The 12,027-nt window shown below is 41.2% G+C and overlaps 1 non-coding gene across 1 annotated transcript; it reads right to left on the reverse strand.

The window, feature by feature from the left end:
- Positions 1-259: 259 nt before the first annotated feature.
- Positions 260-374, reverse strand: LOC136729862 (U5 spliceosomal RNA). Its single transcript, XR_010809124.1, has one exon. It is a non-coding gene; the product is annotated as a U5 spliceosomal RNA (small nuclear RNA).
- Positions 375-12,027: the final 11,653 nt, after the last annotated feature.

The following is a 12,027-nucleotide window of genomic DNA, read 5'->3' on the forward strand; positions in this document are numbered from 1 at the left end:
CAGCCAGCCAGCCAGCTCAGCCATTACATCACGAGCCTCTCTCAGCTGACTGCTATGACATCACAGAGCACGTACATTCCGTTGCTTGCCGTCTGTCAACCACTCAGTCACTGCCAGCCAGACTGGCTGGCTGGCTGGATGTGGGGGCTGCTTGCTGCTGCTGTGTACCTTAGCAAGCTTATTTGCTTGACCGGCCTTCCTACTCCTCTGCCCACATGCCCACCTATGCCCGATCTGCTGTTCACCTGGATCACAGCTCCGCCCCAACAAGGCAGATCCTCCCAAAAATGGTACAAACTCACCCACGATCCCCTCCACGGAAAGCTTTAGCAAAAGGCAAAAGCGTTATACGTAATGAAGAGGAACCCGAGTCCAAGACGCATCCGACCAGCCATACATATTTGTGTGTATTAAAGATCACATTTTCTTACATTTAGTTTTTCTGTACTTTATTACATCTTATTGTGATTTATAAATGTATTGTTTCTTTTCCATATGTATGTATGTATGTATGTATGTATGTGTGTGTGTGTGTGCCTGTCTCTGTGTGAAAGTGAGTGTGTGTGTGTGTGTGTGTATGTCTGTCTGTGAAAGTGTGTGTGTGTGGGTGTGAGTGTCTGTCTGTCTGTCTGTCTGTCATGTAACTCGCACATCTGTGAGGGCACCATTTTTGCAGAAGAGATGTACACATTTTGGAGCAACATATGCTGCCATCCAGACATCATCTTTTCCAGTGACGTCCCTGCATTTTCAAAAAGATCACATTTTATTACATTTTGTTTATCTGTACTTTATTACATCTTATTGTGATTTATACTTGTAATGTTTCTTTTCCATATATATGTATGTACAGTGGGGGAAAAAAGTATTTGATCCCCTGCTGATTTTGTACGTTTGCCCACTGACAAAGAAATGATCAGTCTATAATTTTAATGGTAGGTGTATTTTAACAGTGAGAGACAGAATAACAGCCACAAAATCCAGAAAAATGCATTTCAAAAAAGTTATAAATTGATTTGCATGTTAATGAGGGAAATAAGTATTTGACCCATTTTCAATGCCCTGGCTTAGGGAAGGAGGTTCTCACCCATGATTTGACGGTACATGGCCCCGTCCATCGTCCCTTTGATGCGGTGCAGTTGTCCTGTCCCCTTAGCAGAAAAACAGCCCCAAAGCATAATGTTTCCACCTCCTTGTTTGATGGTGGGAATGGTGTTCTTGGGGTCATTCCTCCTCCTCCAAACACGGCGAGTTGAGTTGATGGCAAAGAGCTTGATTTTGGTCTCATCTGAGACCACTTTCACCCAGTTCTCCTCTGAATCATTCAGATGTTCATTGGCAAACTTCAGACGGGCCTGTACATGTGCTTTCTTGAGCAGGGGGACCTTGCGGGCGCTGCAGGATTTCAGTCCTTCATGGCGTAGTGTGTTACCAATTGTTTTCTTGGTGACTATGGTCCCAGCTACCTTGAGATCATTAACAAGATCCTCCCATGTAGTTCTGGGCTGATTCCTCACCGTTCTCATGATCATTGAAACTCCACAAGGTGAGATCTTGCATGGAGCCCCAGACTGAGGGAGACTGACAGTTATTTTGTGTTTCTTCCATTTGCGAATAATCGCACCAACTGTTGTCACCTTCTCACCAAGCTGCTTGGTGATGGTCTTGTAGCCCATTCCAGCCTTGTGTAGGTCTACAATCTTGTCCCTGACATCCTTGGACAGCTCTTTGGTCTTGGCCATGGTGGAGAGTTTGGAATCTGATTGATTGATTGCTTCTGTGGACAGGTGTCTTTTATACAGGTAACGAGCTGAGATTAGGAGCACTCCCTTTAAGAGAGTGCACCTAATCTCAGCTCGTTACCTGTATGAAAGACACCTGGGAGCCAGAAATCTTGCTGATTGATAGGGGATCAAATACTTATTTCCCTCATTAACATGCAAATCAACTTATAACTTTTTTGAAATGCGTTTTTCTGGATTTTTTGGCTGTTATTCTGTCTCTCACTGTTAAAATACACCTACCATTAAAATTATAGACTGATCATTTCTTTGTGAGTGGGCAAACGCACAAAATCAGCAGGGGATCAAATACTTTTTTCCCTCACTGTATGTATGTATGTATGTATGTATGTAAGTGTGTGTGTGTCTGTCTCTGTGTGAAAGTGTGTGTGTGTGTGTGTGTGTCTGTGAAAGTGTGTGTGTGTGTGTGTGTGTGTGTGCGTGAAAGTGTATGTGTTTGTGTGTCTCTGTGTGAAAGTGAGTGTGTGTGTGTCTGTCTCTGTGTTTGTGTGTCTGTCTCTGTGTGAAAGTGAGTGTGTGTGCGTGTGTCTGTCTGTGAAAGTGTGTGTGTGTGTGTGGGTGTGACAGTGTGTATGAGTGTCTGTCTGTCATGTAACTCGCACATCTGTGAGGGCACCATTTTTGCAGAAAGAGATGTACACATTTTGGAGCAACATATGCTGCCATCCAGACATCGTCTTTTCCAGGGACATCCCTGCATTTTTCAGCAGGATAACGCCAAACCACATTCTGCCCAGATTACAAGCGCATGGTTGCGTAGGCAGAGAGTGCGGGTGCTAGCATGGCCTGCCTGCAGTCCTGACCTGTCTCCGAATTGAGAATGTGTGGCGCACTATGAAGTGCAAATTAAGACAACGAAGGCCCTGTGCAGTTGCGCAGCTGAGGAAATGCATAATGGATGAATGGGGGGAAATCCCACTTGCTAAACTTAACCAAGTGGTGTCTTCAGTGCCCAAGTGCTTAATAAGTGTTATTAAAAGAAAAGGTGATGTTACATAGTGGTAAACAGTCGACTGTCCCAACTTTCTTGGTTTCTTTTCACTGCTAATGAGATGCTGTAGAGTGAGTTTTCAGGAGCTCTAATCGTATTGATGAATTCATGCAGCATTTGTAATTGAATTTCAAAAAGAAATCCTTGCTGTCTGGCCTGTGTGTATGAGATGTACTCTGTCAATCTTTGGCTAACAACTGAAACATTGGTAGAACAGAAATGGCAACATAAAAAAGAAAAGTACATTTTAAAAGAGCACATTAAATAGGATGAATATACAGTTATTTACAATCACTTTGTCACTAATTTCAGAACCTTGATGTCATTTTTCAAAACTAGACACAAAACTCAAAACTGTCATCACTTGTAACACAGGCTGTCCAATGTTCAAAACATTGCATTGTGCATTCATATCTTTAAAGAAACCTTGCACTTGCAGACTTGTTGGTTCAAATAACTCATTTATCATGAAATACCATAGTAACATAGTAACACAGAAGATACCGATAGTTTCACTGTGTAGTTGTTCGTACAATCATTAAATATTGTAGTACAAAATATGTGATACATGTTTCATTATGGTACTACACATAAATACATCACTGTAAAAGGACTAGTAGAGAGAATACTACAGACACAGTGGAATCATTGAACAAAATCTGAAATGTATTGATGCAATACAATCAAATCACACCATAGGTTTCTTTGAATCCATGCAACAATAATTAGCTACAAAAAAGAACAAAACTACAGTAAAATGTCAACTGCAGTGTTCCTCACCTGGCTTAGTGTAAAAAGCAAAACAAAGGATTGATTACTGTACTTCTAAATTTCCATCAGCCCTGTGTTCAGGTTCAGGTTCTCACAACCATTTTTCACAAGAGGCATCTTGAAACTGAACATACCTGAACATACTCAGTCATCAGCTGCTTCACTCTGTCTGCATTTCTTTCAAAAGGCACACTATACTCTGTGCTACACATTGGTATGCAGTATACAGTCATTTGACAATTGAGAGTAGCCTAATGTTTAGTGCATGCTGAAGACTTGCCGCTTCTCAGTACGGAAATTTCTGATGATTGAGGCCACAGTTGATCCTGAGTTGATTCTGAGGTTTGATTGAATCATTGTAGCTGCCTCAGTCATGGTCATGCCATGATTTACAACATGCTCTACAACTATTTCTCGGATTTCACTGGACACTATTTGCTGTTGCTGCCGCTGTCTGGTCCGTGGCCTTGTCCTCTACCACGTTCCCCCAACACCTCTCAAATGAGGCCCATGGCTGCCTCTCTGGTGAGGCCTAAGCCCTCCTCTATGACGAGGCCCACGACCACCTCTCAGAAGGGGTGCATGTCCCCTTCCATTCCTTTGACCACCACGTCTTCCTCCTCCCACTGCTTGACCTCTATTGTGACCTGGATGACTTGCCGGCTCCATGTTATCACTGTGTTGCTGGGGTGGATAGCACTCATTTCACTCGATACTCGTACCACAATGTGAAATCAATCATCAATAACCAGTTGGCAGTATTGGAAAAGCAATTACAAGGGCCTGCATACATACAGTAATGTCAAATCTGATGTGGAAGAACAATCATCTTCAACCAGGTTGGAGCGTTAGTTGCAATGCCTTTAATACATGCAGCGTGGAGAGGAACAGTGACTCAAGTAGATCCCAAAGTCGCTCTGCCTTCATTTTAACAGTCAGAGCTTTTATATACAAAAATCAAAGAGCTGGTTATAATCAGAAAGTCATTACTATGTTATCTTAAAAGTTAGCTAAGCAGAATTTATATCATTATAGGACAGAGTTCATAGATCAACACATGGATTAGGGAGCAGGCACTTCAATCATACTGTTTGACATTGTCTCCAAGATTCTCATCGTAAATAACAAACAGAAATCAAACTACCTTCTGGCCTGACCTTCTAGCTTGACCTTATCTTTCTTAAGTATACAAGAGAGAAAAACAGGTATTAGAGAAAGAATTTCTAACTTTCCTTCCACACTGAAAACATGGTGTGGAAAAGTGCTACATGATGATGAATGATGATGAAATATTACATCCATAGATAATGTAGTCCAACTGGTTCATGCTCCTCGGTTATTGGTGTCAATGGATCTCATTATCCTGAAACTTTCATGATCGAAACATGGAATATTGTTTGTCAGTTTCCATAAAATTATGCATTAAGAGTAATGCAACAGTCACTTATCATTTTGAGCAGCTGTATCAATTGATAGTTAGATCTTTGTAATGAAATGAATAGACAGTGATCTCAGATGTAATGTGTGAATTGCATTTTGAAATGGTAATACTTTGATGTTAAGTTGTGTCATTTTAGTTCAATGAACAAATGATCTGAGGTTGATGTGTATTGTATCCAAGCAATTGTAAAAAAGTGTTAGAGTTTTGAAAAATGTGCATTTTGATCATCGGGTGTGAGTTTAGTGTCTAGAGTTTTGAAAAATGACATCAAGGTTCTGAAATGAGTGCCAAAGTGATTGTAAAAAAGTGTAATATCAGGGGACAGTGGCTATTAGTGATCTGGCCTTCCGTGGCCTCTGTATTAATGTAACAGGTCACATTGTATGTGTACACTGATACTTGATAGTATAATATAGTACAAGTAAAAAACATACATAGGTATCATAGAAGTATTTTGCAGAAATGATTATGGATAGTTATCAAAATGGAGAGGAAATGCTAAATCCAGTCTCCCCAGGCTGAGCTTCTATTGCTGCACCTGCTAAGTGGCTGCTGGCCCCACTATATGGATAGAGCCACACCAAGTACAAGAGTCTCCCCATTGCTATTTATATCTCCCTATCCAGTCTTCTTTATGTGTCAGGGTGGGGTGCCTATTCCCCTGCATGCTTTGAAACCTATAGCACCTGGGACGCACACTTGGGATCCGGTTCCTCTGCCCCTCACATACACATGAGGAATCCCAGGTGCTCAATACGTCATACTGTCTCTTTCATCTCATGTGTAAACTATGGACAAATACATGACTAAACGTGTTTAGTTGCTTTTCCCAGAATGTTTTGCGCCACGATATGCAAATAACGGGGACTATGATTGGCTCCCTGACATTACCCACACTGCGACTGATGCTCTCCATTTCACTACCCAACAAAGACCCATAATATGCGTGTGTCTGTCTGTCTGTCTGTCAAAGTATGTGTGTGTGTTTCTGTGTGTGTCTGTCTGTCTGTGTGTGAAAGTGTGTGTGTGTCTGTCTGTCTGTCTGTCATGTAACTTGCACATCTGTGAGGGCACCACTAATGCCGAAAGAGATGTACACATATTGTTTATTTTCCATATATATGTATGTATGTATGTATGCATGTCCAATTGCTTTGACAATACAAATGAATTGAATTGAGAGGGAGAGAGAGAGAGAGAGAGAGAGACAGACAGACAGACAGAGAGACACACATACACACACACACACACACACAGAGAGCCAGCCAGCCAGCCAGCTCAGTGATGACATGACGAGCCTCTCTCAGCTTACTGCTATGACAGCACAGAGCACGTACATTCCGTTTAACTAATCGTTAAACAAAAAAGGTTATAAACACATTGACTACAATACCGGTTAGTAAGACGAAGGTGAGTCTCTCGTTAGTATTATTAGTCAGACATTAAATAACTACGCAGGTTAGTATTTATGTCAGGTAACTTCTCGTTATATATATATCAGTCTCATTTACGTTTAGGTGCCGAGAAAGATCCTATTTGTTACCACAATTTCCCTTAACTGATTATTATTCAATGATTAAGGATAGGCAGGGCCACCAATAATCTAATGTCTATTAACTTGTGTCAATTTCAGACTAAACAGTTAAACAGGAATGAGAAGATATTTCTCGGCGTTGACAGATTTTATTTCTAAAATTATCAACAAAACAGTTTAATGCAACACACATTTATATTTAAGAAAACTAAATGATATTACACATTCTAGAGTTATGAATCACAGATTAACATTTCTAATTGATTTCTCAAATGTCATGAATCACAAACTCCAAACTGTTAAACTTATCTGAACTTCGTCGCAGAGAGGCCTCTCTGGCTTCGGGCTCAGATAACAGCACACGGCACGAGGTCTGTGTGGTTTGGAACAAAGGCAGTCTGGTTCGGCTTTGTCCAAGAACATCCACTCAGTCGATGCACCTGGAAGTTGGGGTTTCGGGAATGTAGAGTCTTTTCCAAACAGATTTTCCACTGGTTTGAATGCTCCAAGACTGTGCACAAAATCTTCTTTGTAAGCAGGGTTCCACCGTAGTTACTTGAAGACGAAGTCTTTGAGGAAAGCAGGGCCCTGTTTGTTCCAAGGGTCAAGTTTCTTAAGACTCAAATAGCTATTTAAGTGACTGACACTTTCGTATTCAGTCGACTTAGTCAATTGTCCAGCTGTAAAACTCCACTGATCAGGTGGGTCTGTAAAGTTATTTATTTAATAAAGTCCTTGAAAAGAATTCTTCGTACGGCTCAATCTCCTTCTCCCAGTTTAACTCTTCTGTTGCCGGCAAAGACTTGGTTGGTTTCTGATTCCGGTTCTGGCAACAGAGCTACAGGTTGAGCTGTGGCAGCGAGTTTCTGGTTCAGGTGAGAGAAAGAGAGAGAGAAAGACTGTCCGCTGTTCCTTAAAGTCTGTCAGATCAGTAGGTGATTGGTCCCTGAGTTCTTGAGATTGGATTTCGGTTTCAGCCCCCAGTGTCCTATTGGAGGGGGGCTTGATTTATGACTGATGTCAATCCATGCCATCTTTTGGAAATGCCGGTTGGCCCGGGTTCGTAGCTCTATGTCGGGATTTCGGCTCTCATCCACTTCAAAGAGTTTTTATCACCTACAGGCCCCTTTCTCCAGACATCTCATAGCAGAATTCCAAACTATTTGGCCTCTTCTCGGTGCCATCCTCCCCAAAACTGTCACTTTGATGCAAACCAGTTCCAAGCTGATGAGCTAAGGAAATCTGATAACTTTGGGGGGGGAGAGGTCTTCTTTAGATCCGTGCTTCAGCTCAGAGCCCAAATGCTCTTATCCAAATACACCCAACATAACGCTACATATGTATGTATGTATGTATATATGTGTAGAAGGAAAATTAGAAATTATTTTCTTACACCTGTTTTTCTCTCTTGTATACTTAAGAAAGATACGGTCAAACTAGAAGGTCAGCCCAGAAGATAGTTTGATTTCTGTTTGTTATTTACGATGAGAACCTTGGAGACAATGTCAAACGGTTTGACCTATGTGCCTGTTCCCTAAAACCATGTGTTGACCTATGAACTCTGTTCTATAATGATATATGTTCTGCTTAGTCAGCCTTTAAGATAACATAGTAATGACTTTCTAGCATGTATGTATGTATGTATGTATGTCCAATTGCTTTGACAATACAAATGAATTGAATTGAGAGGAAGAGAGAGAGAGAGAGAGAGAGAGACAGACAGACAGACAGACAGCTCAGCGATGACATCACGAGCCTCTCTCAGCTGACTGCTATGACATCACAGAGCACGTACATTCCGTTGCTTGCCGTCTGTCAACCACTCAGTCACTGCTAGCCAGACTGGCTGGCTGGCTGGATGTGGGGGCTGCTTGCTGCTGCTGTGTACCTTAGCAAGCTTATTTGCTTGACCGGCCTTCCTACTCCTCTGCCCACATGCCCACCTATGCCCGATCTGCTGTTCACCTGGATCACAGCTCCGCCCCAACAAGGCAGATCTTCCCAAAAATGGTACAAACTGATCCACGTTCCCCTCCACGGAAAGCTTTAGCCAAAAATAAGGGACACATTCTGTAACAACATAATGGATGCCCACCCAACCTGTGACAAAACTTAGAAAAAAGAAAAACGGTCAGTCCTCCTGGGGGAGGGACACACAGCCACCCTGGCTGCCCAATATGTCAGCGCCTACCACAGCCTGAGGGACACAGTGACACACGAGCACCGGCTGTAAATATAATGTAAATACTCATTTGTAATGCATGTCATTGTATTTCAAAAAAGGAATCTGGAAATAGTAAACCAATTTTCTTTATTTGTATGTATTTAAGATCACATTTTATTACATTTTCTTTTTCTGTACTTGATAACATCTTATTGTGATTCAAAATTCTATTATTTATTTTCCGTATGTATGTATGTATGTATGTATGTATGTATGTATGTATGTATGTGTGGAAGGAAAGTTAGAAATTCTTTTCTCACACCTGTTAATCTCTCTTGTATACTTAAGAAAGATAAGGTCAAGCTAGAAGGTCAGGCCAGAAGGTAGTTTGATTTCTGTTTGTTATTTACGATGAGAACCTTGGAGACTGTCACGGTCTCCCCTGCTTCTACCTTAGTTCACCACCAGAGGTCTCCCTCTCCCAAATACTAGTTTAGTGCTTCTCTTGTCCTTTGTCCAGTCAAACCAGTCTTTCCACATTCTTCCCTACCAGGTGCACCTGTTCTGTCCTCCTCTCCTATCATTGGTCAATCCTTCATTCACCTCGTTCAATCCCTCTCTCCTTCACAGTACACAGTACCCCTCTGTTTCCTAGATTCATTGCGAAGTCTTGCATTCTCTCCTGAATCAATTCTAAGCCTTGTTTCTTGATTGCCTTCCCGTGTATTTTTGACCTCTTGCTTCCTTCTCTCGTTTACCCCTTTCGGATCTCTCTACTAGCCTGTTCGCTTGATCGTTTGACCTGGACTGTCCCTGTTTATGCTCTCTCGTTTTGCCCTTATTGGATTATCTGCTTCAACTCTAAAGCCTGCACTTGGATCCTTTCCTTTTCCTAAAAAAACCTGTGATTCTTATATGTTCTTATATGTCCCAGGTACATCTAGCAATGCATGCAATGCATTCATATTATTTTCAGACACTGGCCTAATCTTTGGCACTCCAAGTGCAAGTCATATCTAGTATAATTCTTTACATGACGTTTACCAGAGGTCATTTCTGTGTAGAATGATTTAATTTCAGGTGAAACATCATTGGATGAGCAGGCCTTAGCTATGCGTGGCAATGCCCGAGACCATGCTACTCTTTTGCAAAGCTGCTGAGGCACTGCATTACTGCTTTTGACTTGCTTGAGCAAGTAGCCATTATAGCTCTCAAACATGAAAGCAGACTGGGCCCAGAGAGGACCCAAATTCTCAACACTCTTAGTCAAATGCAGAAGTGAATGCATATTGTAGGTCACCTGATCTTCGCCATACAAAGACTGAACTGATTTAACATAAAGCTCAAGAGCCTCATGAGCATGGTCAATATCCTCTTGGCTAATGTCTGAACCTAGCAAAATGCTCACACCCTCCACAAGTAGAGCCCAGTGGCAAAGATACCTGTTTGGAAGTATCCCCTCCAGGACTGGCAAACTGTAATATAAAAGCCAGTTCTGTCATTCGTGAGCTTTCCAAAACCTTAGCTCAACAATAGACCGTGGGATTCTGGAAAAAATGCTTAGAGGCTTGATTGCTAAAAGATTTACATCCACTGTTACAGTGTTCAAACCAACATACCATGGTTTACTATAGCTTTTGGAATCAAACCATAAAGTGGCTATTTGCCGGCAAACCCCCAGCAACACACAATGCATGTAATCAGGGACCATGCCATTGATCAGGTCAAAATCTGGCAAGTCCACAATTGGAGATGGCCCTTTTATGCCCAAAATGCTCTGTTCATTATTTTTGGCAATCTCACCTATTTGCACAGTTGTGTCATGATCTCTAAGGAACACCTGGATGAAGACAGTGCCCACACCCATACTCTCCATTAAACTGCTTGAAATTTTGCAGTAAAGGTCGTGCAACAGCATCACATATGGCACATAATGCATAGACCTTTGTCGTTTTGATTGAGTGATCTACTGGATCCTGCCACTGAAGACCTGTTTGTCCAAGACTTTTGCATTCCTCCACAAAAGGTTTGAGGAAGCTAGTCATTTGTGGTTTTGATGACCCAAACCACAAGGCACATAGTATGACATTTGTATCTCTTTCCTCTGGGGGTAATTCATTAACAGAGCATAGTAAGGGCCATATGCTGTATTTAGATGACTGGAACACTGGCACTCCATCACAATTGAAAGACAGGGAAAAGAATGAATCACTAACTGATTTCAGATATTTGTACAACTTCCCATCTGAAAAATCTGTTATTCCATCTGTTTTGGTCATTGTAAATATTTGGAATAGGCTCATTCTCCAAAAGAGCTTGAAGTTGATTCCTCAAAGGTATACAAATAAAAAATTGACCCAACTCTAAACTTTGTCTCACAGATGGTATTCTGATTTGTCTACATAATCTTTAAACTCCTTCTCTAGCATGTACTTGCTACTTGGGATGCTTGCAGCATCCCCACTACATAACCTTAACAGCTTCAGTAGGTCCTCCATTAAAGCCTCTGTTACATTGTGCTTCATGGAAAATGCGAGGATGTTCAGCCAACTGGCATCTGTGACATGGTCATTTGAGGGACCTGAAGACACCAGGTTTGATTGGTTGGTATTCTGTAACAAATGGGAAAGAATCCAAATTTGAGTGATCATAAGCAAAGTGTGTACCAAAAGAAACCTGTTTTACTCTAAATGTTGATATTCTTGTTCAACAATATGGCAAGCTGTTTTGACTGTTATTAATTCCCAGGATGTTCATCAAGATTAAAGCTAGTGTTCACAACCCACCCCACCATCTACCTGTATGCTCCTTTCACTTTTACAGACACAATAATACATTACATTTTAGCATTGCTGTTGTGCTTAGATTTATATTGGTGTCTTGAGATGGAAGCCATCTCCATAGGCTACAGATGAATATATTATTATGACATAAAATTATTAGCCATGCATAATATTTTACTGACAGTACTAATGCCAGGCTGCTAATTTATAGAATGCCTGTAAACCTAAAATGGGCGACATATCCTGCTGAGGGACACTAACATTGAGACGCTATGGCGAGCAGTGAAAGCATTGCTCTCATTTCTTGGTTTCATGTCGAAAGGGTGTTTGTTGTGAATATTTAGATATGGTGACTTCGTTCATTGTTCAGTTCACGGGCAGCATTTAAAAACAACATGACCAGCTGTAGTGGGAAATCTACTCGCCTTCAGATATGTTTGTCAATGCATTTTACAACATTTTAAACACATTTTTAAAACCTTAAAACTTAACATAACTTAAACTAAACATTATTTGTACAATTATGTTCAACAATAAGTAT

This window comes from Amia ocellicauda, unplaced genomic scaffold (genome assembly GCF_036373705.1).
Source record: "Amia ocellicauda isolate fAmiCal2 unplaced genomic scaffold, fAmiCal2.hap1 HAP1_SCAFFOLD_31, whole genome shotgun sequence".
Taxonomy (NCBI): domain Eukaryota; kingdom Metazoa; phylum Chordata; class Actinopteri; order Amiiformes; family Amiidae; genus Amia; species Amia ocellicauda.